Raw genomic sequence first — 25,196 nt, 5'->3', positions numbered from 1 at the left:
CAAAGAATACCAGAATAGGGTGCAGAACCTATTGGGTAGAAAGATTAAAACACTACGTTCAGATCGTGGTGGCGAGTATCTTTCTCACGAGTTTGATCAACACCTAAAGGACTGTGGGATTGCCCTACGATTAACTCCACCGGAACACCTCGGTTGAATGGTGTGTCCGAACGGAGAAATCGAACACTACTTGATATGGTTCGATCCATGATGAGTCACACGGTTTTACCTGATTCATTATGGGGTTATGCTCTTTTGTCAGCCGCTCTAATACTTAACTGAAGTCCTTCTAAAGCTGTTGACAAGACTCCATATGAACTATGGAAGGGAACGGTCCCCAACTTGTCCTTTATACGGGTTTGGGGCTGCGAGGCTTATGTCAAGTGGAGACACGAGGATAAGCTCGGCCCGCGATCGGTCAAGACATACTTTATAGGTTATCCTAAAGGAACACTTGGTCATTACTTCTATTCGCCAACCGAACAACGCGTTTTTGTTGCGGCTAGTGCGACATTCTTAGAGAAGGAATTTCTCGAGAATGCAAAGAGTGATAGAACCTTCGACTTGTCGGAGATTCCAGAACCAAACACCGAGCAACCATTGGAGGAACCTGTTCCTTCAATCCCGGCTACGGTGAATATTCCTGAGGAACCTAGGAGGTCGGGAAGAGTCTCTATTCCTCCGGACAGATACATTGGTATGGTCGAGGAACATGACATAGATGACATTCTACTCTTAACGAGTAGTGAACCCGCAACCTATAAAGGTGCCATGACGAGTTCTGACTCAAAGCTATGGCTTGAGGCCATGCAATCCGAGATGGACTCCATGTACGAGAACAACGTGTGGGATCTTGTTGACTTACCTGCTAAGGTTCGTCCCCTTCAATGCAAATGGCTTTACAAGATAAAGCATTCTGTGGAAGGTCAACAAGATATCTACAAAGCACGACTAGTTGCTAAAGGTTTCACCCAAGTGCCAGGTTTGCACTACGATGAAATTTTCGCACCCGTAGTCATGCTGCGTTCCATTCGGATTATCTTAGCGATTGCCGCTTTTCATGACTATGAAATTTGGCAAATGGACGTGAAAACCGCCTTCTTAAACGGCTTTTTGGAGGAAGAGTTGTACATGGTACAGCCCGAAGGTTTCATCGATCCAGTACATCCTAAGAAAGTATGCAAACTTAAGCGTTCCATTTATGGACTTAAGCAAGCATCAAGGAGTTGGAATCATCGCTTCGACCAAGTGATAAAAGAAAATGGATTTACTCGATCGGTCGAGGAACCATGTCTATATATCAAGTCGAGTGGGAGCAAGATTGTCTTCCTAATATTGTATGTTGACGACATACTCCTGATTGGGAATGACATACCTCTCTTGTCTTCGGTGAAAGTATGGTTGAAAAACCATTTCCAGATGAAAGATCTGGGAGAGGCACAAAGAATTCTAGGCATCCGTATCTATCGAGATAGATCACGACGGATGTTATCTCTCGATCGGGGAGTCTTACATAGACAAAGTCCTAGAGAGATTCAGCATGACTAACTCCAAGAAGGGGTTCCTTCCTATGGCTCCAGGGGTGCATTTGAGCAAGTCTCAGGCACCAGAGACACCGGAAGAGAAAGAGCGCATGACACGGATTCCTTATGCTTCGGCAATAGGATCAATCATGTATGCCATGATATGCACACGTCCGGACGTGGCATATGCATTGAGTATGACAAGTCGATTCCAACAGCATCCAGGTGAACCACATTGGCTGGCTGTCAAGAACATTCTTAAGTACCTACGGAGGACTAAAGATTGGGCATTGACTTATGGAGGCTCTCAAAAGCTATGCGCAACCGGTTACGCAGATGCTAGCTTCCAAACGGATCGAGATGACTCGAAATCTCAGTCTGGATTCGTTTTTACTCTTAATGGCGCTGCAGTCAGCTGGAAGAGTTCGAAACAAACTGTTACAGCAGATTCTACGACTGAGTCCGAGTACTATGCCGCGTCTGAAGCTACAAAGGAAGCGATATGGATGCGTCAATTCTTACATGGGCTCTCTGTAGTGCCTAGTTCGAATGACCCGATCACCATCTATTGCGACAATAGTGGTGCCATCTTCCAAGCTAAGGAGCCAAAGTCTAGCAACAAGTCTAGACATGTACAACGGAAAGCTCATCTAATCCGGGATTACGTGAAGCAAAAGGAAGTAGTGATAGAAAAGATTGCTACAGATGATAACATAGCAGATCCTCTCACTAAAGCATTACGACAAGATAAGCATGAAGGGCACGTTAATTCCATGGGAATCAAACGTGTTCCTAAGTTGTAGTACTCTTTTATGGATCAGATTCATTCGCTTTTGTACTCTATACAACATCATCGTTTTGATACTTTATATATATTTTGTTTTTCATGTGGATTTGTACGACAAATTTTGAACACCACAAAGTGAACTGAACGAACATTATATTTTTCAGTCCTTAATTGCCCACATGAGCTGATAACTCTGGCAATTATTTTGTGACGTTGGTTGATGGTGGGTTCAACGAGCCATAAGTCAACCGGTTGACTGACCAATCACAGAGGCGATTTATACGGATATTTCGTAGGACACAATTGTGACATCGACGTGGAGTCCTAAATGTTTTATAACATTCGTTGCCCGGTCGTGGATAGGACTTCCATGGTGATCCTAAGAGTCGATTCTTTTGACTATCGACTGTCTCTTGAGACTACGGCAGATTTTGGGTGACTTTGGTTTCTTTCTCACGGTCATCCGTAACAGGGGGCCAAGTAGATTGTTTCTGGGTCATTTCATGCTGTGCTTAGATCGGAAGGAGTCGAGTTGAAGGAAATATTCAGCCTTTATCAGGTACTCGATATTTCTCAGGGCCACTCGAGGAGTCAGAATCGAAATGCATGGCCATGCTCGAATACGAATTCGTTTTATCAGTTGAGTTACTCTCTAGTCGGGGAAACCACTCTAGATACAGATCGATTTTAAAATACGACCTATGTGGATCCGGATCTGCAAATTGTTTTACATTGAGTGGGAGAAATTTTAAATGAATATGAGAATCGGTTATCGCACATACACTTGTACGGACAAGTGGGAGTTTGTTGGAGCTTGTGTCCTCCAGTTAGTGCGGATAACGTCATTGCACATACACTTGTACGGACAAGTGGGGGCTTGTTGGGGTTGATGTCCTTAACAGTTAGTGCAAGGACTTATAAACCTCTAAAAGGATCAAAGGGCATACTTTTGGTATTATTATCAGTTGATCCACGTTTATCAATAACGATTGACTTGCTAGATAAGTTTGACGTTATTGTCATACAGATGGCGGTGATCAACTGGTCCCTAAAAGTCACACCTATAGGATACGTTCGAGAGATGTGACGGTATAAAAATACAGTCATGTAGATGCCAATTTTGACTAACCAGTTAGTCCGAGTTATTTGACTAGTAATTAGTCAAAATGTGATGTTGAGATATTATATTTAATACGGATTAAATATTATGGGCTAAGGCGAATTAACCAGTTAATTCGTAAAATTAAATATAAGCGATTTATATTTAACTTATGTATATTGAATTTAATTATACAATATCGTCTTTGTCGGACATGTATTAATACTTCAACTAACCCGTGTTATTAGTTGACGTTTTAATAGCCGATAACCGATGACGATTTATAAATACCGCGTCATATACATTTAGTCATTTGGGTACGGACTACGAGTTAAAAATGAAGAGGAAATGGAAAATCCCATTTCCTCCCCATGGACTCGGTTTGGCCGAGATTAGGAGAACAAAAGGGAGAGCTTCTCCTCCCTTCTGACCTAATCATCATTAGTGAAAAATAATTAGGGTTTTGGAGATCAAGTTTTCTCTGAAACCGAGATCTCACATCTCGAGAAAAACTCACATCAAGTTCTCCCAATATTGCAAGGCAATCGGAGAACACGTTCTAGCACAAGGGCATTTCTCGGACAAGGTCTTGGGTGCAACAATTAGGAGGGAATCTCGTTTGATTTCTGTTCTTTACGCCGTGCATCAAAGGACCCGAGGTTGATTCTTATTCCTTATCGTTTCATTGTTGTATTTATGTTTTATGACGATAATCGCATGTTAAATTTACGTTATAGTCCTAAATTTAAAGGGTATTATACGGATATTTACCCACATCCTCTTCCAGAAACCTGTTCAGGGAAGCGGTTTTGACATTCATTTGCCATATCTCATAATCATGAAATGTAGCAATCGCTAACATTATCCGAACAGATCTAAGCATAGCAACTGGTGCAAAAGTTTCATCATAGTGTAAACCATGAACATGAGTGAAACCTTTTGCCACCAATCTAGCTTTATAGACATCCTTATGTCCATCCATGCCGATTTTAATCTTGAATATCCACTTACACTGAAGAGGTCGAACATCTTTAGGTAAGTCAACCAGGTCCCATACCTGATTATCTTACATGGAATCCATTTCGGATTGCATGGCCTCGAGCCATAGCTTAGAGTCAGAACTCGTAATAGCTGATGTATAGGTCTTGGGTTCATCACTTTCTAAAAGTAAAACCTCATAGTCACCATCTTCCTCGATAATACCAAGGTATCTATCAGGCTAGCAACTAACCCTTTCTGACCTCCTAGGTTCAACAGGAACAATAACCGATTCTGACGTAGAAGGAACATCTTCCTGCATTGTCACATCAATTTGTGGCTCTTGAACTTCATCAAGTTCAAATTTTCTCCCACTATGTCTTCTAGAAATAAACTCCTTTTCTAGAAAGACAGCTTCACGAGCAACAAACACTTTATTCTCGTTACTATTGTAGAAGTAATATCCACAAGTTTCCTTAGGGTAGCCTACAAAAATACATTTTTCAGAACGAGGTGTAAGCTTATCGTCAGACTTGCTCTTGACATAAGCATCAAAACCCCATACTTTCATGTATCGCAGATTCGGGACTTTCCCTTTCCATATCTCATATGGATTTTTGTCAGTTGCTTTAGTGGGACTTTTATTAAGTGATTGTACAACAGATAAAATGGCAAAACCCCAGAATGACTTAGGTAACTCTGTTTGACTCATCATCGATCGAACCATATCTAATAAAGTTCGATTCCTCCATTTAATTGTGGTGTGCCGGGAGGAGTTAACTGAGATACAATACCGCAGTTCTTAAGGTGATCTTTAAAGTCATTGCTTAAATATTCCCCACCACGATCTGATCGTAACGCTTTAATTTTCTTATTTAATTGGTTTTCTACTTCATTCTGAAACTCTTTGAACTTGTCAAAGGCTTCACTTTTATACCTCATTAAGTAGATATACCCATATCTACTCATGTCATCGGTAAAAGTAATAAAATAGTCATAATTACCTCTAGCAGTGACTATCATTGGACCACATACATCGGTATGTATTAAACCCAATAACTCACTAGCTCGAGATCCTTTTCCTATAAAAGGTGAACGAGTCATCTTGCCAAGAAGACAAGATTCGCATGTACCAAATGATTCGAAATCAAAAGGTTTAATTATACCAGTCGACACTAGTCTTTTAATGCGTTTCTCGTTAATGTGTCCTAATCGACAATGCCATAAATAAGATTGATCGGGATCACCTGTTTTGAGTCTTTTATTATCTAAATGATAAACACCATTGCAAGTGTCTAAAATATAAATACCATTGATTGAAATAGCTTGACTAAATACAATCCTATTAAGGGAAAAAGTACAACACTTGTCTTTAATTACAAAGGAAAACCCTTCTCTGTCTAAGACAGATACGGATATTATATTTCTAGATAGCGTTGGTACAAAATAACAATTATTAAGATGCAACTCCAACCCCGAAGCTAAACTAAGTACATAAGTTCCTACTGAGATGGCATCTACCTTAGACCCGTTTCCTATTCGGAGATGGACATCACTCTTGTTTAACTTTCTTATGCTTTTTAGGCCCTGCAAATGATTGCATAAATGAGAACCACAACCAGTATTTAATACCTAAGTTGTATTTGAAGCATAATTTATGTCTATCATAAAAGATTCGGTTGAGAAATTACATGTCGGCTTCACAATGCCTGCTTTTATGTCATCTAGGTATTTTGTGCAATTACGCCTCCAATGTCCCTTGTTATTACAATAATTACAAGTATCTTTAAGAGGATTACCCTTTATAGTTTTAGGCTCGGTAGAGCAATTCGCAATTGCTTTACCTTTGCCCTCCACCTGAACGGCTTCTTACCTGCGTTCCTATTAAACTGCTTCTTCCCCTTTACGTTTATCGCAAGCACATCCTTCCTCGTACTCCCACTCAATCCCATGTCCTTCTCTGCTTGCACAAGCAGAGAATGGAGCTCATGTAAACTCTTTCTCATGTTTGTCATATTATAATTTACCCTAAATTGGGTAAATCCTTTGACGTGAGAGAGAGAGAGTGGAGTACTCGGTCCACCACTAGTTCGTCGGGGATTTTACATCCCAACCCCTCTAAAGTTTCCACGTACTCAATAATTTTAAGTACGTGTGAACTTACAGGTTGACCATCTTTGAGGTTAGCCTCAAATAAACGAACTGCGGTGTCATATTGAATTATTCTCCGGGCTTGTGAAAACATAGTTAAATGTCGCGAGAATACTTCATGTGCATCACGAAACTTGACACATTGCCTTTGTAAAGCAGGATCCATTGAAAAAATCAAAACATTTTTAATTGCAGCGGATTCCTTTTGATAATTTGAAAAAGCCTCCCTTACATCGGCAGTGGCCCTCGTACTAGGCGAAGGGGGAGATGGATCGAGAAGCTAGCGTAATTTGCCATCACATGCGGCAGCTAATCAAAGTTGTTCCTCCCAATCTTTAAAATTACTACCGTCGGCTTTTAAAACATATTTGTCCATAAAAGAACGTAGCCATGAATCTCTAGCTATGGTGATGGTTTCACTTGTAGAAGTCATCGTGATTACTACAAAGGAAATAAAGGAAAGATTAACATTTATCGTCTAAAAATTTTTTTAACTTGTGAAACTATTTTAACAAGTTCCCATTTAGATAATGATCTCCCAATGAATTATATAAATGATTCCAAGATCCAATTTTATATAAACACGGGCACGGTGGACCGATTCAACCCATATTTATATAAATTTGGTGAGTCAACAATTTGACTAATTCTACTACTAGAACTCTTGGTTGACGGAATTTCTTAAAATCTATCTTTTAGCCCCAGAATAAATATGGGCACGGTGGACCGATTCAACCCATATTTATATAAATTTGGTGAGTCAACAAATTGACTGATTCTACTACTAGAACTCTTGGTTGACGGATTTTCTTAAAATCTATCTTTTAGCTCCAGAATAAATATGGGCACGGTGGACCGATTCAACCCATATTTATCCCGTTGAGTCCAACCAATTTTCACGAGTAATAACTTTTATTACCCTACTTACCCAACGTAAAAAGAGTGTACCTCGGTGATTTGAACCTACCTCTAATGAAGAAGGGATTCATAGGTGCTATTATTTGGCGAGGCTTAATCTCAATTTTAAACAAATGCGAGAGATCTTTTCAATTTAATTGTCTATCACCTTTAAGTGAACAAAATTAGTGAATGCTAGACGATTAAATCGATAACAACAAAAAATAAAACATGTAGTGACGATTTGGCATGAATGCATATAAAAATTAAAACAAACAAGTCCAAATATGGCCACCTAGTTAATCTAATTAACTAAAATTATTACACTTCGGAAACCAACTCCTTGGTCCCTTGAGTCTTCATAAATTGGCCTCCTTCTTTAGGATTTCGGAACGCCTTTCCGAAAACACCGTCTTCATGAAAACTTCGTCTTTAGATGCTTCATCTAATTACTAATAATTAAATTACATAACAATACCCTATTATACAATTTGTAATAAAATTAAAATAAAAACTATTAATTAATTACGAATTAGGCGATACGACATCGCAATTAATTACAAAACAAATCGCTATTCCCTTACATTACGGGAAATACAAATTTCTACCTATGGCCATATTAGGAAAAATTACATAATTATAATGCTAAAAAAAATTAATCCAAATGAATAATAAAATGCATTATGGAAAATGACATGCCAAATCGTCTAACTTACCAACAACGATTATTTGAGCTTGCTTTGACGGAATTTTTACCAATAAAAATTCATAATCAATTCTTAAAATAATTTTAAGACTTACTCATCATAATAATCTGGTCTAATATCAAAATAATTATTCTCAACAATTATCTTGAGTTTATATGGGAATTAAAACACAATTATGACAAAAATGATATAATAATTCACAATTATCATACAAAAATTCCATTTAATTTGAAAATTTATGGAAAAATAAATTTCAAAGCCATGAACATTCTGGTCTTACACCAAAAATTCCATGCAAGTGAAAATTTTTGTTTTTAAAATTTATTTAAAACGATTTCACAATTTAATCGGTAAAGCGACAATTTTTACGATTTAATTCTAAATCAAACCATAAAAATTGAAATGACTTAAAATAAATTTTTTTACATTTTGGAACAATTTCCAATAGCTAAAAATTCAAAAATTTCGAGCCCAAAAATTAAATCAATATTTATTTACAAAATAACAATTATTTACAAATTTTTATCAAATAAAAATCAATAAACTACCTAAATTAATCACATTAATCTAAAGTATCTACTTATCTCATAAATAGAATATTCATGTGGTTATGTCTAAATAAATATGCATAAAATTAACATGCAACCAAATTTAATTAACTATTAATTAACTTTAATGCATTTTTACTCAATTTTATGCCATTTTAAGTTATAAAAAGTGGAAAAATTTAACAAAAAACAAATTTTCGTCCCATATCATCCTAAGACCAGATTATTTACATGCAATACCATATTATGTGATAAAACTAATTTTAGTAACTGTTTGGGCTAAAAATAGCACAATGAAGAAGGCCCACTTAATAAAATAAGAAGCTATGGAGGGAGTGATAAGGAGGAAATAAGCCCGCGGTTGGAGAAAGGGGAAACGGGCTAGAAGGAAGATCAGGAGCCCATCATAGAAGGCGTCCGGATTAAGGAAAGAGGAGTTAGGGAGAAGTTGGGGAGAAGTTAGGGAGAATTGGGATAGGCGTCCGAGTTTAGAAAGAGTCCTTATGGGAATTATATTCCCTTTCCATATTCGAGGTAGGACATATCTAGGGTTCTTACCCTATAAATAGCCAAAGGAGCAAATCAAGAAGGGCATTCATTCAACACATCCGCATTCACACATTCACATCCAAGAAACACATCTACACCACGGCATATTATGGTATTCAGATTTATATTCGTCCGAGATCTTGCAGGCCTGACGCCTAGTGCCAGCAAGATTAGCTTCGAGCCACAATTGTAATCATCCACCTATTCAAATAGTGCAATACTTGGCAGGGTACCGTCCCTCCCGCGGTTGTTCCCACATCGGGTTTTCCGCGTCACCAAAACTCACGTGTCAATTTACATTACGCGCTTTATTTACTTAGTGACATACGAACGATCATACAATCAACCAATGGGTAAGACTACATTGACCCTAATTAATCGACTTGGGTAAAAATACCTAAACAGTTTGGCGCCCACCGTGGGGCATTGTGGTCGTCAATCGTTGATATTCTAGATACACAATGGATAAGCAAACATCTGAAGTCGTGTCAGGGAGCAGGCAACCATCGCCGCCGCCACCATCCACTCAAAGTCCAACATCAACAGTGGCCACGCAGGCTCCCGGACACACCTCAAGAATCATACTGACAACAAAAACCTCTTTACCTCTTAGGACTCCCGCTGTCGCGGCCCAAGCCAGATCAGATAAAGGAACGTCAAGCTCAGGCACCACTCCGCCACCTAGTCCCACGCAAATCTTGCTCACTGGCGTAGAAATCTTCAGAAAGCTATGGAAAACATGAGAGAAGACCAGAGGAAAGCTGAAACTGAAGCAAGAAAGAGGAACAGAGAGTTCTGGGCGCAGATAGACATCCTGAAACAGCAGTCTGTCACCCCAGCAAGCAGGACATACATGGGAAGGCCTACATTAGTAGATCTGACGCAGGGGGCATCAGGCAGCAGGAATCCACTTCGACAGGTACCGGCTGAATTAGTAACAAGATTGGATCTGTCCACGATACCATCAGATGAAGGATAACTCCAAAAGGGCTGGGATACCTCACGCCAGATAGCTGGCCGGCGGCCAGCTATGCAGAAGCACAAATAGGTGGCAACCCCGTCAGCAGCCCCACCCCAATCAATCAGACGCCTGGAGCAGGATCCGAGTCAAATCAACAAATGGACTGGCAGCAGGGGACAGTCGTTACAACAACTCCTCTAGCAGCTCGAACACATCAGAACCCGCAAGAGCTCGGATCAGGAGGCAATATATTAAACCAGCGGGCAGCAGACAGGCGAACCCCAGATTCAGGAAGCATGACAAATCAGCAGTACTTGGAGTTAAAAGAAATACTGAGCAGGGTCCCAGGATTGCCACCCCCACTCGAGAAAGCGGCATGAGACAGCTATGCCAATTCACCATTCGTGGACACCATATCCATCAAAGCCATGCCAAAGGGATTCACAAATTCAAATATGCCTCTCTTCGACGGCACAGCAGATCCCTTTGATCATATAAGACAGTACAAGCAGAAGATGACGACAGTAACAGCTATAGGGCAAGTCAAGGAGGCTTGCATGTGCAAAGGGTTCGGGTCCACCCTAACAGGACCAGCACTTCGATGGTTCGTAAGCCTGCCCAACAGGTCGATATCTACATTTGCCAAATTGGTGAACGCATTCACTCAACAGTTCGCAAGCAGCAGAAAACCACAGAAGCATGCAGGAGATCTGTACAGAATCGTCCAAGGGGCAGGAGAGAGCATTGGAGAATACAATACCAGGTTCAACAATGAGAAGGTAGCAGTACGAGAGTGTGATGTCTCAACGATGAGTAGAAGCCTTGAAGAGGCCTCCACCACGACTCCGGCACTGTACAAGCGGCTAACTATGCATCCCCGCCACAGTTTGAAGCGGTGCGGAAAAAAAGCATTGCCCTTAATCAGTTGGAGGAAGATATCCTAGCCAGAGCCAGCTTACTAAGCACACCAAGTATTTTAGTACCTCAGCCGTGGAGAAATCAGGAAGAAAGCAAACCACCAGCAAGAAGGATGAGAGATACAGACCATACGGGAGGGGAGGCAACAGAATCGAGGAAAATTAGCTACTCCTCACTCTGGCAGAATATGGATTCACTACAGGTATCGGAGGAATCTTGAAGGCACTCAGGGAGATGGGAGATGGAGTCAGGTGGCCCAACCCACCAGTAGGAGAACAAGCTTGGAGAAAGGATAGTAAGAAGAAGTGTGATTCCACCGTGATATTGGGAACAACACTGAGGATTGCTATACATTACGAAGAGAGATCAAGCGCCTGTACGAACAAGGAAAGTTGAGCCACCTATTACCACGTGGGGGCAAGCAGCAAGATAAGGTAGGCTCTGCCAAGCCTGCAGACCCACCCACATGCACCAAAATTATAAACGTGATAACAGGCGGCTCAGACTTAAGCGGCCTGACGCACTCAGCAGCTAAAAGACGCGCCACCGAGATCAAAGGAGACAGGCCAGCCAATTCTTGCAGAATTTCTCACAGTGATCTGCCAGCAGCCAGTTTTGATGAAGGAGATACATACGATGAACGAGAACATCATGACGCACTTATTATCACCTTATCAATGGCCAATTGCACAGTTAGAAAGGTCTTGGTAGATGGGGAAGCTCGGTCAACCTAATCATCGAAAACTATAGAAAATATGGGATTCAGCGAGAAGGATTTACAGAAGAAAACTATTCCGCAAGTAGGCTTCAGTGGAGAAACAGCCAGCTCACTAGGCGAGATAGTCATCCCAACCTATGTGGGAGGAGTCAACAAACAAGTCAGGTACCTGGTTATAGACGGCCCCTCCACCTACAATGTCATCTTGGGGAGTAGAAACAATAAGAGGTCCCCTCAACGTACCACCAGTGCATAAAGTTCCCCACACCATGGGGAGTAGAAACAATAAGAGGAGATCAGGAGGAAGCTAGAGGCTGCTATAAGAAGGCACTCAAGTGCACTGCCAGCCCTCCCGCATACCAATTACAGAAGCAGCCTATCCAGGACGAATACATCGAACCCCCAGCAGAAGAGCTGGATCAAATCAACCTGGACAAGCTGCACCCAGAACGAACCGTGCTCATTGGAGCAGGATGCACAGGAAGCTTAAGACAGCAACTAGTCAAGTTCTTTCAGGATAACATGGATTGCTTTGCATGGTCGCATGATGACATGATAGGAATAGATCCGTCCATCATAACACATAAGCTTAGTGTGGACCCAAAGTGTAAACCCATCCAGCAGAGAAGAAGAAAGTTTGCAGCGGAAAGAAACAAAGTGATTAACCAAGAGGTAGATTCTTTGGCGTGAAAAGAAAATAAGAGAAGTAAAATATCCGAATGGGTTTGTCTAACGTAGTGGTGGTGCCTAAGAAGAATGGGAAATGGAGAGTATGTGTGGACTTCACCGATCTCAACAAAGCATGCCCTAAAGATCCATTCCTGCTGCCTCATATTGACGCAATGGTAGATGCGACAGCTGAACATGAGATGTTAATATTCCTGGACGCATGGAGTGGATACAATCAGATCAAGATGGACCCTGCAGATCAAGAGAAGACGACATTTATGTCTGAAAGAGGAATATATTGCTACAACGTCATGCCATTCGGCCTAAAGAACGCAGGCTCCACATATCAAAGGCTGGTTAACCGCTTGTTCAAAGAGCAGATAGGAAGAACAATGGAAGTGTTTATTGATGACATGGTAGTGAAATCAGAAAAGGCCAAAGATCACATGCGACATCTGGCAAGAACATTCAGCACCCTCAGGGAATACAAGATGAAGCTAAACCCATCTAAATGCACCTTCGGAGTATCTTCTGGCAAATTCTTAGGCTATATAGTAACCTAAAGAGGAATAGAGGCCAGCATCGAGCAGATCAAAGCCGTCTTGCAGCTGGAGTCACCTGAGAAGCCTAAGGATGTTCAAAGATTAGCTGGAAAGGTAGCAGCCCTGAACAGGTTCATTTCGAGATCTTCAGACAAATGCAGGCTGTTTTACAACGTACTAAGGAAAAGCCAGAAGTTTGAATGAACCTCTGAGCACGAGCAAGCCTTCAGAGAGCTGAAGCACTACCTCAGCAGCCCGCCGCTGCTGTCGAAGCCGGAGCCAGGAGAACCACTATTCTTATATCTGGCCGTCACAGAAGTGGCAGTGATTGCTGTCCTGGTCAGAGAGCAAGAAAAGGAGCAGAAGCCAGTATACTATGTGAGCAAGTCTCTGCTGCCGGCAGAGACCAGGTACACATCCCTTGAAAAATTAGTACTAGCATTGGTAGTGGCATCTCGCAAACTGCGCCCCTATTTTGAGTCCCACATCATACATGTCGTGACCAACTACCCGCTAAAATCTATAATGAGGAAGCCTGAACTATCAGGCAGAATTTCCAAATGGTCTGTACACCTCAGTGGGAACGATATCCAATATGACCCCAGAACAACAATCAAATCGCAAGCACTGGCCGACTTCGTATCAGACTTGATTGACCATCCAGTCTGGCAGATACGGAGATCCTCACCTTAGAAGGAAGCAAGGAGACAGAAGTCTGGCAGATGCATATTGACGGAGCCTCCAACCAAAGGGGGGGCAGGCGTGAGATTAATCATGCGGTCACCACAAGGAGACCTGATAGCGTAAGCAGTAAGATGCGAATTCAAGGCAACCAACAATGAAACAGAGTACGAGGCCTTGATATTAGGAATGAAGCTAGCTCTGGATTTAGGGGTCAGACACCTGCTCATATCCAGTGACTCTCTATTAATAGTCAACCACGTGAATGATGAGTTTATAGCCAGAGATTCGAAGATGATTGTATACCTAAAAGTAGCAAAGGAGCTAAAAGAGAAATTCGAAACTTGCAAGCTCAAGCAGATCCCCAGAGATCAGAACGTGGAAGCAGACGACCTAGCAACCTTGGGGGCAACATTTAAACCGACGGAGCTATCCAGCATTCCAATAGCACACATGCTGGAGCCTTCCATCCAGAAGGCAGATGAAATAGATAAAGGTGAACTGGAGGACGCACAGAATGGAGAAGGAACCCAGGCAGTTACAGAGGAAGGTGAGAGCTCACAGTCACCTAATCCAACATCTGAGCAGGCAGATGACTGGGATTGGTGCACACCTTACCTAGACTGGCTGCGCCATAATAAGCTGCCAGACGATAAGAAAGAAGTGAGAGCCTTCAGAGTGAAGGCCTCCAGATTCATACTTATTGATGATATATTATTCAGAAAGTCGCTAGCAGGCCCCTACTTACGGTGCCTGGACAAGGAAGAAGCATAGACTGTGTTGCATGCTCTCCACAGTAGCGAATGTGGAAACCATGCAGGGGGTAGGAGTCTGGCAAATAAAGCCCTCAGACAGGGATACTATTGGCCTACAATGAAGGCAGATGCAGCAGAGTACGCACGTAAATGTGACGCCTGCCAGCGCTCAACGCCCATGATCCATCAGCCAGTAGAGCCCCTGCACCCTATCATTTCTCCCTGGCCATTCATGGCATGGGGCGTGGACATAGTAGGCCCTCTACCACGGGCCACAGGAAACAGAACCTGGATGCTAGCAATGACAGATTACTTCTCCAAGTGGATAGAGGCAGAAGCATTCACGGAGGTAAAAGATAAACAGGTCATTTCGTTCATAAAACGAAACATCATTTGCAGATTTGGTATCCCGTCAGAAATCATATGTGACAATGGCTCACAATTCATCTCAAACGATACCGAGGGATACTGTGCCAGGTGGAACATCACCTTAAAAAAATCAGCACCTAGGACTCCAAAGTCCAACGGGCAAGTTGAATCCAGCAACAAAATCATCATGGACAATCTAAGAAGGAGGTTACAGGAGTTAGGAGGAAAGTGGGCAGATGAATTGCCACTAGTGTTATGGTCAGACAGAACGACACCAAAGATAGCAACAGGTCAAACACCCTTCAGCCTGGTGTTTGGCGCGTTGATCATTCGTCGAAGTTCTAGTTCCCACTCACAGGTATGAAAATATGACAAGGGAACTGAACAACGCAGAAATGACCAGAAGCCTGGACACAATTGACGAGCTGCGAGCAAGCGCAAAAATCCGTCTGGCTGCCTACAAACAGTCAGTGGCCAGGAGTTATAACAAAAATGTAAAAGTCAGGCTCCTGGAGGTAGGAGACCTGGTTCTCCGAGAGGTGTTTCAAAACACCAAGAATCGAAAAGCAGGCAAATTCGCCTACAAATGGGAAGGACCATACCAGGTAGAAGGAGTTGTTGGCCATGGTGCATACAGACTGATGACTATGGACGGTCAAATCATACAACGCCCATGGAACATACTTCACCTGAAGAGATATTACTTTTAATAATAAGTAGACTATAGCTTTCAGAATGATGTACTATGAAAAGCCAAATCACTTTTAAAGTTAAAATAAAAATCCGGTAGTAGGCATACTGCCAATTTCACTTTTATTTCTGGTGTCTTTTAACTCTTTAAAACTTTAAACTACTATTAGATGGTGTGGTCTAGCAGCGTCCTGGGACCACAATTGCTCTGGTATCCCATGAGATGGCGACATGTACTTCACATCATTTTAATAGATTTTCTTATTTCAGGCTTCTCTAAATACATCACTTTGAATCCTAGTGTCTATGGTACTTTGAAAGGATGTCTAGCAGGACTGTCAACTGCCAACGCGGGGTGACAAGGCACACGGTACTCCAACATACCTAACCTATTTTCTCCACAAGGAGCACCCTCACCAGGCGGACTGTGGAACATACGAAAGGGAGCCTGGTTGACAGCTGAATACGCTTATCCAGCTACCCCTGATACCACCTCCTGGACGTAGCTCGCACTAATCGCAATTAATCAGGGCCCCAGCATGCATGCACACGAACATGGAACGTAGGGATATCTGCGCTACCAGAATCCTGCAGTGTCCCATCGGTCCTAGAATGACGATAAACTTGCCTCAATGACGCCCCTGTTGGCTTTAAACGAGATGAACACACCTTGCGTCATGAACAAAGTTAAGTAGTCCAAAACTACGGCATACGCCTAAATCAGCCATCAGGCTGACACGGCAGCTAGCTTAGTCTGGATCAGCCTTTTCAGACTGACCAGGCTGGTCTAAATCAGCCTCCTAGGTTGACACGGCCACTCCTCCTTACATTGCGGCATACGCCTAAATCAGCCATCAGGCTGACACGGTAGCTAGCTAAGTCAGAACGTCAGCCTTTTCAGGTTGACAGGACTCGCCTAAATCAGTCAAGCAGGCTGACACGACAAATTTCCTAAAAATAGGGAAAATAAATAACAAGCACACGATATGTAAAGCTAAAGCCTTGCCAAACTATGACAAGGGTCATTTCAAAATATGGCCAAAGTACGGCCCAAAGTTTAACCGCCACCTTGGCGGAGCAACCACAGAAAGAGTTTTAAAACTTACAAGTCTGCCACCTCTGGGCCAGACTGCCAAAAAAGTTCATCAAAAACATAAAAACACTTAATTATCGGTCACATTAATGACCTCCACCTCTGGCATCTCCTCTGCCTGCTGACCTCCCGTTTCAGGTACCGCACCAGCTTGCACATCCTCAGCTGCCATAGCTTCCTGAGCTCCGTCAGCAGCATCCCGGGACGTTCCAGCTCCATCCCCAGTAGCTTGTTCAGCCAGCGTAGGAGAAATCACCTCCCCAACTTCAGGCATCAGCACACTCAGATCAGGTTGGGTGAGGTAGAGCATCTCCAGCTGCTTCTCCTCTTCCTCTATTGCCTGCTGGGTAGGAGCCTTCATGAGAGCAGCACGCATCCCGCTGATCTTTCCCCGCCAGGTAGCATAGGCAACAACGTTGGTGGCTAGGGAGATCAGCTCACTGATCTTCTCCTCAGAGTGCTTAAGGGAGTCAGAGAAAGTGCTGCGTACCGCTTGGGTTCGAGCTAGCTGATCAGCCCCTTCCTTCAACTTCTTCTTGGTGATAGCAAGCTCAGTCTTCAGCTCCACCACACGCTCCTTCAGATAAACCCTTCAGCTCCTGGTTCTTAATGTTGGTAGCACGGCTGGTGGTCTGCACTATGTTGATCATCTTCCTATTATAGAGTGCAGACTGGAGGGTGTGGGGCAGAAAAATCAGAAGTCAGCAAGGAAGTTGGAAGATAAAATATAAACGAGAGAAGACAAACAGGTAGAGGACGAAGAATATTTACCATGAAGGCATTGTGCACATCGTTCTCAGCCATCTCCTCTGGGGAGAACTCTGAGAATGTCTCCTTAAGAGGAGGGAAGAGCAGCTGGTCAATCTCCGGCCAGTACGGCACCTTGTCCACATTCCCAAAGCCCTTTGGGAAATGAGCAGTGATACCTCCGCTGGATGAAGCACGAGGACTGGTAGGAGGAGTAGGCGGATGACGAGACAACGGGTCAACCTCCAAGGGCTCGGGTGCAGTAGAGCTGGAAAACGTAGGAGGAGTCTGAAAGGAGGCAGCAGGAGCACTCCTCTTGGAGGCAGAGGCCACATCAGGGCTGGCAGAAGGTCTCTTTCTTTTGGCACTTTGGAGGATGATTTCTAATTCATCAGCTTTTGAACCTGCAAGCATATATAGTCTCGGACGACAGAATGCTTAAAACATCAGCAGAAACAACATGCAAATTAAAACGGTTGTAGAAGTCTTACCAGAAGACATACTGTGAGCCGACTGAGGAGGATTGGAGGAGAAAGCAGGTGAAAAACCAGGAAGCAGATCTGGAAACATTCTCTCAGATTCAGAGATGCTGAACAGTTTACTGCAGGCAGGGATCTTGGCACCAATACGGGTAAGGTCACAGGGGCCTGCACGAAGACGATGAAGTAAACTAGTAAGCAGCGAGATAAAATAAATCAGGTGACAGGAAGGCTACTTACTCGAAGTCATAACCCATTTCTCGAAAATATAATCAGCAGGAGGCTGGATGGATCGGAGTCCTTCCTCACGTAGAAGAAGTCCTCAAACCATTTCTCATCACGCGATTTTGACGCGTGTCTGAAGGGAGCCTCTCTACGGCCCCGGAATAAGAATTGACCCCTGCCCAGAGATCTGATATTGTACATATGGGCTAGGTCGCCCAGAGTGACAGATTTACCGGTATTCTGACTGGCGGCAAGAGAATAGAGAAGAACTCTCCAAATGGCAGCAGAAATTTGCGCCATGGCAAAGCTGTTGGTGAAGATGAAGTCTTGAACGAGTTTAGGGAAAGGAAAACGAAGGCCGTATCTAAATGGGTACAGACAAAAACTAACCCACCCTGGACGGACGGCATCGGCTTTCTGTCCCGGTTCAGGAATGGCAATGACCACCCCGTCACTAAGACCAAGCAGATTCTTGATCATGGGAATATCGGTCGCAGTCAAGACAGAGTCACAGTCGTGGGGGTGTTTGAAAAGTCCCCGAGAAGGAAAGGTGGGGTCGAGATTACGGTCAAAGGGAGTGGAGGATTGTCGAGTTTTACCCATGGTGGAGAGAGAAAATGGAAACTAAAGAAAAGAAAGGGGGAGAAATACCTGATGAGAGAGACGGAGAAGAGGAACAGTGAAGCCGGCGAAGGATAAAGAAGAAGGAAGGTTGAGGGTTTAAGAGAGAGGAGTATTTTTTGAAATGATTAATGAAAGTGGAAGATGGACGTTGGAGTTATAAAGAGGAGAGAGGGAGTTGGGTACGAGATAAGAGGAATAGGGCGGCTGAAATGATGGATTGCATGGGAAGGTGTGTAAAAGATGGCTTAGGGTTTTTAGCATTTGGTTACGTAAATTCCTTGTTCGATACCTGAAAGCGTACTTCACAAGAAATTTGGGGCAAACTGTTTGGGCTAAAAATAGCACAATGAAGAAGGCCCACTTAATAAAATAAGAAGCTATGGAGGGAGTGATAAGGAGGAAGTAAGCCCGCGGTTGGAGAAAGGGGAAACGGGCTAGAAGGAAGATCATGAGCACATCATAGAAGGCGTCCGAATTAAGGAAAGAGGAGTTAGGGAGAAGTTAGGGAGAAGTTAGGGAGATCAGGGAAAATTGGGAAAGGCGTCCGAGTTTGGAAAGAGTCCTTATGGGAATTATATTACCTTTCCATATTCGAGGTAGAACATATCTAGGGTTCTTACCCTATAAATAGCCAAAGGAGCAAATCAAGAAGGGCATTCATTCAACACATCCGCATTCACACATTCACATCCAAGAAACACATCTACACCACGGCATATTATGGTATTCAGATTTATATTCGTTCGAGATATTGCAGGCCTGACGCCTAGTGGCAGCAAGATTAGCTTCGAGCCACAATTGTAATCATCCACCTATTCAAATAGTGCAATACTTGGCAGGGTACCGTCCCTCCCGCGGTTGTTCCCACACCGGGTTTTCCGCGTCACCAAAACTCGCGTGTCAATTTACATTACGCGCTTTATTTACTTAGTGACATACGAATGATCTTACAATCAACCAACGAGTAAGACTACATTGACCCTAATTAATCGACTTGGGTAAAAATACCTAAACAGTAAAATAATATCAATTTTATTAATTTATCTCATAAATTACTAAAATCGTCTTAAGACAACATGCATGTATTTAACAATGCTCTGATACCACTTGTTAGTTATTTAAACCAAATTAATACTCATCTTATGATATCAAAATTACAAGTTAATTTTTGTGGTCTAAATCTACATGCATGCAAAGAAAAGTATTAAAGAGATGGTATAAAACCATCTTAAGACAAAAATTCCTTACATTGTTATAAGGCAAAATGGGCACAACTCAAGGACTCCTTCCTTGAAGTTGTTCTTGAGCTAATGCAATAAGGATGATCCTCCAACACCTTAATTACCAAAGTAGGTAATCGCCTAAGGTGGCACCCAAGATTAACCCAAAATACTACTAAAATACTAACTAGGTAAATGTAGTAGTAACCTTGTTTATTTGTATTTTTGATGTACTAATTATATTATTACTTTGATAATATTATTATTTTATTTTATATGTGTTTTAAATGTTTTAAGATGAACAAAATAAGAAGAAAAATGGTCTTTAAAAGCTCCAAGTGAGCCTTCCAAAACAACAAGAAAAGACCAATTTTTCTTCCAATTTTTCCAACAACAAAAAATGGTGGAGTTTGGTGGTATTTATAGGCAATTTGGGGGGGACAATTATGAGTGGAAAATGCCACCAAATGAACACTTGTAATGCCCTAAAAAATCAGTCCATATGGACCATTTTGGGTCCATTTCGATTTTCGACATTTGCCCCACAAATGCTTATAAGTCTTATATTTAATTATCTTACATAATTAAATATTAATTTTATTATTTAACACTTAAATAATACAAATTAACTAACAATGACTACTTAACTATTAAGTGGTCATAAGACTATTTTATCAACATACAATGTGTAATACTCCGTATTTATATGTCTTGGGGTACTCTATCGAGTAGCCCTTACTCTGTCGAGTAAGGGCAAGTTGCGAAATAAAATACTTTCTGACCTGTTGGGTACTCGATCGAGTAGCTGGGGTACTCGATCGAGTAGGGGGGTACTCGATCGAGTACCTTGGGTACTCGATCAAGTGTCCGGTTTTACGGGGGATTTTCTCAGCTTTTGTTAATTATGCGATTAAGGTATTTAAGTTTCGCCGTCATTGTTTTAAATCACTTTTACAAAACCTAAAACCCTGTTTAAGAGAGAAAGCTGTGGGTAAATATCCGTATAATACCCTTTAATTGTAGGACTATAACGCAAATTTAACATGTAATTTATAGTCATAAAACGAAAATAACAATGAAACGATAAAGATAAAGAATCAACCTCGGGTCCTTTGATGCACGGCGTAAAGAACAGAAATCAAACGAGATTCCCTCCTAATTGTTGCACCCAAGACCTTGTCCGAGAAATGCCCTTGTGCTAGAACGTGTTCTCCGATTGCCTTGCAATATTGGGAGAACTTGTTGTGAGTTTTTCTCGAGATGTGAGATCTCAGTTTCAGAGAAAAATTAATCTCCAAAACCCTAATTTGTTTTGGCAAATGACAATTAGGTTACAAAGAGGAGAGACTCCCTCTTTGTATGGTTCGGCCGTGAGTTTCTCATGGGGAGAGTGGGCTTTCCACTTTCTCTTATTTTTAACTCATGGTACGATCCGAAATCCTAAATGTATATGACACGGTCTGATTATAAACTGTTATCGGTTATCGGAAATTAAGGCATCAGCTAATAATACGGGTTAGCTGAATTATTAATACGTGTCCGACAAAACAGTATTGTATAATTATATTCAATATACATTTAATTAAATATAAAACGTTTATATTCAATTTTACGAATTAACTGGTTAATTCGCCTTAGCCCATAACATTTAATCCGTATTAAATATAATATCTCAACATCACATTTTGACTAATTACTAGTCAAAATAACTCGACTAACCGGTTAGTCAATTTTGGCATCTACATGACAAGTATTTTCATCGCATCACGTCTCTCAAACGTATCCTATAGGTGTGACTTTTAAGGACCAGTTGATCACCGCCATCTGTATGACAATAACGTCAAACTTATCTAGCAAGCCAACCGTTATTGATAAACGTGGATCAACTGATAATAATACCAAAGTATGCCCTTTGATCCTTTTAGAGGTTTATAAGTCCTTGCACTAACTGTTAAGGACACCAACCCCAACAAGCTCCCACTTGTCCGTACAAGTGTATGTGCAATGACGTTATCCGCACTAACTGGAGGACACAAGCTCCAACAAACTCCCACTTGTCCGTACAAGTGTATGTGCGATAACCGATCCTCATATTCATTTAAAATTTCTCCCACTCAATGTAAAACAATTTGCAGATCCGGATCCGCAAAGGTCGTATTTTACAATCGATCTGTATCAAGAGTGGTTTCCCCGACTAGAGAGTAACTTAACCGATAAAACGAATCCGTATCCGAGCATGGCCATGCATTTCGATTCTGACTCCTCGAGTGGCCCCGAGAAATATCGAGTACACGATAAAGGCTGAATATTTCCTTCAACTCGACTCCTTCCGATCTAAGCACAGCATGAAATGACCCAGAAAAAATCTACTTGGCCCCCTGTTACGGATGACCGTGAGAAAGAAACCAAAGTCACCCAAAATCTGCCGTAGTCTCAAGAGACAGTCGATAGTCAAAAGAATCGACTCTTAGGATCACCATGGAAGTCCTATCCACGACCGGGCAACGAATGTTATAAAACATTTAGGACTCCACGTCGATGTCACAATTGTGTCCTACGAAATATCCGTATAAATCGCCTCTGTGATTGGTCAGTCAACCGGTTGACTTATGGCTCGTTGAACCCACCATCAACCAACGTCACAAAATAATTGCCGAGTTATCAGCTCATGTGGGCAATCAAGGACTGAAAAGATATAATGTTTGTTCAGTTCACTTTGTGGTGTTCAAAATTGTCGTACAATTCCACATGAAAAACAAAATATATATAAATATCAAAACAACGATGTCGTATAGAGTACAAACGAGAATGAATCTAATCCATAAGAAGTACTACAACTCAGGAACACGTTTGATTCCCATGGAATTAACGTGCCCTTCATGCTTATCTTGTCGTAATGCTTTAGTGAGAGGATCTGCTATGTTATCATCTGTAGCAATCTTTTCTATCACTACTTCCTTTTGCTCCACGTAATCCCGGATTAGATGAGCTTTCCGTTGTACATGTCTAGATTTGTTGCTAGACTTAGGCTCCTTAGCTTGGAAGATGGCACCACTATTGTCGCAATAGATGGTGATTGGGTCATTCGAACTAGGCACTACAGATAGTCCATGTAAGAATTGACGCATCCATATCGCTTCCTTTGTTGCTTCAGACGCGGCATAGTACTCGGACTCAGTTGTAGAATCTGCTGTAATAGTTTGCTTGGAACTCTTCCAGCTGACTGCAGCGCCATTGAGAGTAAAAACGAATCCAGACTGAGATTTCGAGTCATCTCGATCCGTTTGGAAGCTAGCATCTGCGTAACCGGTTGCGCATAGATTTTGTTCGCCTCCATAAATTAATGCCCAATCTTTAGTCCTCCGGAGGTACTTAAGAATGTTCTTGACAGCCAACCAATGTGATTCACCTGGTTGCTGTTGGAATCGACTTGTCATACTCAATGCATATGCCACGTCCGGACGTGTGCATATCATGGCATACATGATTGATCCTATTGCCGAAGCATAAGGAATCCGTGTCATGCGCTCTTTCTCTTCCGGTGTCTCTGGTGCTTGAGACTTGCTCAAATGCACCCCTGGAGCCATAGGAAGAAACCCCTTCTTGGAGTTAGTCATCTTTGAATCTCTCTAGGACTTTGTCTATGTAAGACTCGATCGAGAGATAACATCCGACGTGATCTATCTCGATAGATACGGATGCCCAGAATTCTTTGTGCCTCTCCCAGATCTTTAATCTGGAAATGGTTTTTCAACCATACTTTCACCGAAGACAAGAGAGGTATGTCATTCCCAATCAGGAGTATCTCGTCAACATACAATATTAGGAAGACAATCTTGCTCCCACTCGACTTGATATATAAACATGGTTCCTCGACCGATCGAGTAAATCCATTTTCTTTTATCACTTGGTCGAAGCGATGATTCCAACTCCGAGATGCTTGCTTAAGTCCATAAATGGAACGCTTAAGTTTGCATACTTTCTTAGGATGTCTTGGATCGATGAAACCTTGGGGTGTACCATGTACAACTCTTCCTCCAAAAAGCCGTTTAAGAAGGCGGTTTCACATCCATTTGCCAAATTTCATAGTCATGAAAAGCGGCAATCGCTAAGATAATCCGAATGGGAACGCAGCATGACTACGGGTGCAAAAATCTCATCGTAGTGCAAACCTGGCACTTGGGTGAAACCTTTAGCAACTAGTCGTGCTTTGTAGATATCTTGCTGACCTTCCACAGAATGCTTTATCTTGTAAAGCCATTTGCATTGAAGGGGACGAACCTTAGCAGGTAAGTCAACAAGATCCCACACGTTGTTCTCATACATGGAGTCCATCTCGGATTGCATGGCCTCAAGCCATAGCTTTGAGTCAGAACTAGTCATGGCACCTTTATAGGTTGCGGGTTCACTACTCGTTAAGAGTAGAATGTCATCTATGTCATGTTCCTCGACCATACCAATGTATCTGTCCGGAGGAATAGAGACTCTTCCCGACCTCCTAGGTTCCTCAGGAATGTTAACCGCAGCCGGGATTGAAGGAATAGGTTCCTCCAATAGTTGCTCGGTATTTGGTTCTGGAACCTCCGACAGGTCGAAGGTTCTATCACTCTTTGCATTCTCGAGAAATTCCTTCTCTAAGAATGTCGCACTAGCCGCAACAAAAACACGTTGTTCGGTTGGCGAATAGAAGTAATGACCAAGTGTTCCTTTAGGATAACCTATAAAGAATGTCTTGATTGATCGCCGGCCGAGCTTATCCTCGTGTCTCCACTTGACATAAGCCTCGCAGCCCCAAACCCGTATAAAGGACAAGTTAGGGACCGTTCCCTTCCATAGTTCATATGGAGTCTTGTCAATGACTTTAGACGGACTTGGTTAAGTATTAGAGCGGTGACATAAGAGCATAACCCCATAATGAATCGAGGTAATATCGTGTGACTCATCATGGATCGAACCATATCAAGTAGTGTTCGATTTCTCCGTTCGGACACACCATTCAATTGAGGTGTTCGGTGGAGTTAAGCTGTAAGGCAATCCACCAGTCTTTGAGGTGTTGATCAAACTCGTGAGAAAGATACTCGCCACCACGATCTGAACGTAGTGTTTTAATCTTTCTACCTAATAGGTTCTGCACGCTATTCTGGTATTCTTTGAATTTCTCAAAGGATTCACTTTTGTGCTTCATTAAGTAGACATAGCCATATCTACTTAAATCGTCCGTGAAAGTGATGAAATACCTATAGCCTTCTCGTGCGGTGATTGACAT

This window comes from Silene latifolia, chromosome 8 (genome assembly GCF_048544455.1).
Source record: "Silene latifolia isolate original U9 population chromosome 8, ASM4854445v1, whole genome shotgun sequence".
In the NCBI taxonomy this organism is placed as follows: Eukaryota; Viridiplantae; Streptophyta; class Magnoliopsida; order Caryophyllales; family Caryophyllaceae; genus Silene; species Silene latifolia.
This window is presented reverse-complemented; position numbering follows the sequence as displayed.